Below are 5,676 nucleotides of genomic sequence, written 5' to 3' on the forward strand. Positions count from 1 at the left end.
TGGGATAGAGATCTCTACTCAACCCTGCAGGGTGACCCCTCTCATAGTGAAGGCGTTCACACTCGAGCCGCGGTTGCCCTGTGCCAGTAGTTGCATCATTAACTGTGCGAAATCATTTTCAAACCATTTCTATAAAAATGCAGAATTTGCCATTAAATTACTTTTCTTGGATTTAGCAGAATGCCAAAATAGCTCTCTCAATAGCTGTAGCGATTGAGTAATGATCTTTTACGTTTTTGCGTTGTTCAATTGAACGATAATTAAATGACCCCTTAGTGTAGAAAAATCATTGAATGTTGAAGTATTAAACTCTGCAATGTTAATTTAATGCTGAGGGTGTTGACAAGAAAAGTAACGGATGTGTGGGGTTGGAATTGTCAACTCGTGTCCGCACTGCATCGTGCGGCGGGTTTCTGACAGCAGCAGCATCGCCACGACGCTCTCATTGCCGCTTGGTGAATATCTGTGGCGGGTTCCTTTTCATTTTTTATTCATTGAATGAGGACGTCACCCTCCCTGCACCTATTTGTAAAAAAAAACGTTGGCGTCACGCGCAGCGATTGGCAGTTTGCCCAGGACTAGTCCATCCGTGATCTGGTTCCGTCTGTAAAAGATGTGATTCCGGACATACAATACCCTGGTGTCTACAAACTAAGTTGCCTCTGTGGTAGTAGTTACATTGGAGAAACCAAACTCCATGTCTCGGACCGCATTCGTGAACATAAAGCAGACCTTAAACACGGTAGGACCAACACCTCGGCCGTAGCAGATCATTGTTCTAATTCAGTAGGCTCACATGCCATTGACTTTTCCAAGACGGAGGTTCTTTGTAAGCCATCTGGCTTCCATGAGAGATTCGTTCATGAGGCTATCCACATATACAAGCACAGAGACAATTTCAACCGAGAAGATGGATTCTATCTTAGCAATCATTGGAAAGATTTGATCAATCATTTCAGTTCTTGATTGATTGTTCACGCTTACAGTGGCTTTCAGACAGCATACATTATAACAAATTTCGTCTCCCCCCTCCTCTTTAAAAAAAAAATAGATGGACTAGTCCTGGGCAAACTGCCAATCGCTGCGCGTGACGCCAACGTTTTTTTTAAATAAATAAATAAATGTGCCGTTTGGAAAATAAATTTATGCAAACCAACACACCTGATGATGACCGTTTGAGTTATGGTCGAAACGTCGTGAGAATTTTTTATTGTTTTATATATATTTTGTTATTTTGTTGTTTCTCTTCAACGTGACTTTACCGAAAAAACTAAGAATATAAATTCAGTTAATTAAAGTTGATGACAATTTTTTTAACAAACGTTAGTTGATGTGTTAACAAGCCCAATAATTTATTTGTGTAATAAGCTTGAAATATCCACATCCCCTATTTGTCTTCTTGTCTCTCCCTTCATATGGACAATGAAGGGGGATCAGCACCCTAAAAACCAATCTGAGGCTGTCACTGAGAGAATGACCTGCCAACCTTTTTGTAAAAAAATAAAATTAACTAATGAAGAGCTATGATGGAGGCTTTTTTTCTTCAAACATGTTCAATAATCAAACGTCATTCACCTGCATTTGATTGATTTTGACAATATTAGTGCATGAGAAGTGAGGCAGTATACCTCACGTCTAGTGAGTGGCCCAATCCTTCGTATATTTTTCTGTATGTGGCCCTCGGGAAAAAAAGTTTGGACACCCCTGCTGTATAGAGTAGTCAACGCGTGTTTAATACTGAGTACTACTCAGCGCACACGGCGGCAAGAGCGCACTTTATGAATGGAATCGGTCATCATTGACGGATGTTGGGGTCGTTGAGTAAACAGCCAAAGAGGGTGACGAGAAGTGGCACAGATGGGTAGCGCGCCACGCTACGAACCGGCTCCACCCGAGTTCAATTCCTGTCCAGGGCTAACAACGACACGACTGGCGAGCGATGTCAGGGCTGGTTGCCCGCTACCTTCACCGACCAGCATCGAGCACCCGTGGTGGGATATGGTCAAAGAACCACAATGGTGGGAAGGCCTTCATCAAGCAGTGGATTTACCGTGGGCTGTAAAAAAGTAAAGTGTTGCTTCGTAGCTAATAGCCCCAGGGTCACACAGTTCCACTCGATATTCAGCTCGGGTTGGAGCGAACATTCGGGTCAGACGGCCAGTTGAGAGGGTCGCACGCATCTTCAATGGTGCCTCCATCAAGGCATTATTGTATTTCCCGATGGGCCAGAGCAGCAACTGATGCCACCCAAAGGTGACGAAACCTTTGAACGTAGCGGCCGTCACGTAATTCACTTTCATCGACCATATCGAGGTGAGCACTGCAGTCAGGATCACGACAGATGTTCTGTGTGCGTGGAGTGGTGGTGTTGTTATTTTTACTATTTTTAGTTATTTTAAGCACCTAAGTTCCACTGAGCTACATAGCGCTTTTATAAGAAGCGACCTGGCCACAGATGATAGCTCAACAAAGTGGCTTATCATGTGGACATTTAGAGCAGCTAAATATTCGAAACACGTCGATTCTCAATGTGGAATGGAAACACCGCAGCACCCGGAGCAAAAATCCACGCGACCCCGGGGAGAGAGACACCGCAGACTCCAAATATACAGCAGCAGCAGGCGTCGGGGTCGGGATCGAACCCACGACCTCCTGCACACCGGGCGAGGTAGTTAACATCTCCTAGCCACCGTGGCGACCCGAAGCCTTCATCCAGCAGTGGACTGCCAACACGGCACGGCATCATTGCGGGTCTACAAAGGTACCTGGTTGGAGGATGTGGAGCCGAGTGGACTTGCCGATGAGCGGTACCGGCAGTGTCAAGATCGGCCTCTGTGGAGGAGGAGGAGGCTCGTGAGGGACGCTCCCGGGCAGTTGGAGGCAGTCGCCCTCCAGCAACAACGACGACGACGGAGGGGCAAAGGAGCGACGCTCACAACAACGAGCGGAGAGGCGGGCGACTAAAATGCGGCGAGTTGGCACAGCTGGTGGCGTCTGCCAGCCATCTCGAGTCCGTCAACCCATGGCACCTGCAGGGTTCTGTCCCGTGACCTCCTGTCAGCGAGCATTCGACACTTCGCGTGGCCTAAGAGTGCACCTAGCCTGGCACAAACGCCGTGGGGACGTCACCGCCACTTAGTGGCGAATGGTGACAGCTGTTGTTGTTGTCGATGCCGCTTCTGTGGACTGTCCTACTGTACGTTGACTTCGATGATTTTCCGTGAGGGAGGTGGGACCAGTGATGGACGAGTCCATAGTTGGTGTTTGACAGGGGGCGAGGGAGTTTGACTTGGACGGACCAGTCCATGTTGGGAGTTGGTTTAGAGGGGGGGGGGGATTTGTTCTCTCCTGGGCCACGTGACCTCGTGGTGTGAATGCCCTCTCTCTCTCTCTGTCTCCACGTGACATGGGGAAGAGGAGGATAGGGAGCCCGGGAACGTGACAGCTGTAGCAGCGACGAGGCTGTCCGCCTGAACGTGACAGCTGTAGCAGTGACGAGGCTGTCCGCCTGTACGTGACAGCTGTAGCAGCGACGAGGCTGTCCGCCTGTACGTGACAGCTGTAGCAGCGACGAGGCTGTCCGCCTGTACGTGACAGCTGTAGCAGCGACGAGGCTGTCCGCCTGTACGTGACAGCTGTAGCAGCGACGAGGCTGTCCGCCTGTGGGTCGCTGCTGCTGCGCGAGTCCCAGGCGCGCTACGAGGAGCTGGAGCGCGCCAGCTGCTGTGCCCCCTCTGCCTGGAGATGTCCTCCAAGCCCGTGGTCATCCTGCCCTGCCAGCACAACCCGTGCCGCAAGTGCGCCAACGACGCGTTCCAGGTGCTCAACTGCACGCTCACCTGCACACTCACCTGTACACTCACCTGTACACTCACATGTACACTCACTCACATGTACACTCACCTGTGACACTCACCTGTGACACTCTCCTGTACACTCACTCACATGTACACTCACCTGTGACACTCACTCACCTGTACACTCACCTGTGTACTCACATGTACACTCACCTGTGACACTCACTCACATGTACACTCACCTGTGACACTCACTCACATGTACACTCACCTGTACACTCACCTGTGACACTCACTTACCTGTACACTCGCCTGTACACTCACCTGTGACACTCACATGTGACACTCACTCACATGTACACTCACCTGTACACTCACCTGTGACGCTCACCTGTGACACTCACTCACATGTACACTCACCTGTAGGCTCACCTGTGCACTGACCTGTACACTCACCTGTGATACTCACTCACCTGTACACTCACCTGCACGCTCACCTGTACACTCACCTGTGACACTCACTCACATGTACACTCACCTGCACGCTCACCTGTATACTCAACTGTACCCTCACCTGTGACACTCACCTGTACACTCACCTGTACACTCACCTGCACTCCCGCCTGAACACTCGCCTCCACGCTCACTCACTTGTACACTCAATCACTTGTACACTCACTCACTTGTACACTCACTCACTTGTACACTCACTCACTTGTACACTCGCCGTTTGTTCGTTCGTGGGTGTTTCTGACGCGGTTTTTTTAGTGTTCGTTTGACGGTACAGGGGAGGGGTCAGGGGTGGGGTGGGGGTGGTTGTGTTTAAAGTTCACAAAACTCGTGCATGTTCTTAAAAGGGGCCGCGCGGCCTCCGATCGATGTTCACAACTTTCCTTCAGTGTCGGGGTCAACTCGGCTACGCATCGTGTATTTAAAAAATTGTACTCTCTAACACAATTACGCTCGGATGCTCCTGTATATTGGAAAAGGCGTTCACGAGATATAGATCACAAGTAACTTTGATGATGATGATTTAAACGATCTCTTTATTTTTCAGTTATTGGAAGAAAAACATAAGGGATGTACACCAGCCGCTAATTTTGAAGATGCACGTGACTACGATTCCATTCTGAGATCATGGAGATCATCATCGAGATGATCATGGAGATCACCATCGAGATGATCATGGAGATCACCATCGAGATGACCGTCGAGATGATCATGGAGATGATTATGGAGATGACCATCGAGATGATTATGGAGATGCCCTTCCAAAACTGGCGTGTTCTCTCATCTGTGTTTTGTACATAATCTGTTTTGAATAAAAAGTACACACGCATCCCGCAGAGTCTGTCGTCGTGGTAGTGGCTGACACGGTCGCATCGCAAGGCTCCTGTTGCTCACTCCTCCTTGATGGTCATTCCCAGGCGTGGCAGCACGCTGCTGTTTGGCCGTCACGAGTCGTGGAACCAATTCTGAATTCACGGGCAATTTATTTTTAACACGCGAGGAGAGGACGCCGCTTTCTACTCGGACCAGGCGTCGGCAGCCAAAATAACAAGACGGGCCGTTGTTTTTTTTCTAATTTGGTATATTATATTGAAAAATATCTATCTAAATTTCAAGAGCCACCATGGCACGTGAATATGAGACGGTGGGTCCTTGATAAATAACGTCATGAAACGGTCGCTTAAAGAGCCGCAGGTTTGCCCGACCCCTGACGTAGACGAATATGACCTCGCAACTCCCTTGCATGGAAGAAAACGAGCAATACACGTTCCCAGAAAGGCTTTCAAGAGGGGGACACACGAATGTTGACGGCTGATCCCCCATTACAGGGGGGCAACATCGGAGACTTCTGCACGGTGTAGCCAACGCT

At 49.2% G+C, this 5,676-nt stretch overlaps 1 long non-coding RNA gene across 1 annotated transcript; it reads left to right on the forward strand.

Annotated features, from left to right (window-relative positions):
• The first annotated feature begins 3,196 nt into the window (after positions 1-3,196).
• LOC142930771 (uncharacterized) lies at positions 3,197-5,136 on the forward strand. The gene is made up of 2 exons (XR_012946722.1): positions 3,197-3,819; positions 4,855-5,136. It is a non-coding gene; the product is annotated as an uncharacterized LOC142930771 (long non-coding RNA).
• The last annotated feature ends 540 nt before the right edge of the window (positions 5,137-5,676 follow it).

This window comes from Petromyzon marinus, chromosome 43 (assembly GCF_048934315.1).
Source record: "Petromyzon marinus isolate PM22_M1 ecotype Great Lakes invasive population chromosome 43, UKy_Petmar_22M1.pri1.0, whole genome shotgun sequence".
NCBI lineage: Eukaryota > Metazoa > Chordata > Hyperoartia > Petromyzontiformes > Petromyzontidae > Petromyzon > Petromyzon marinus.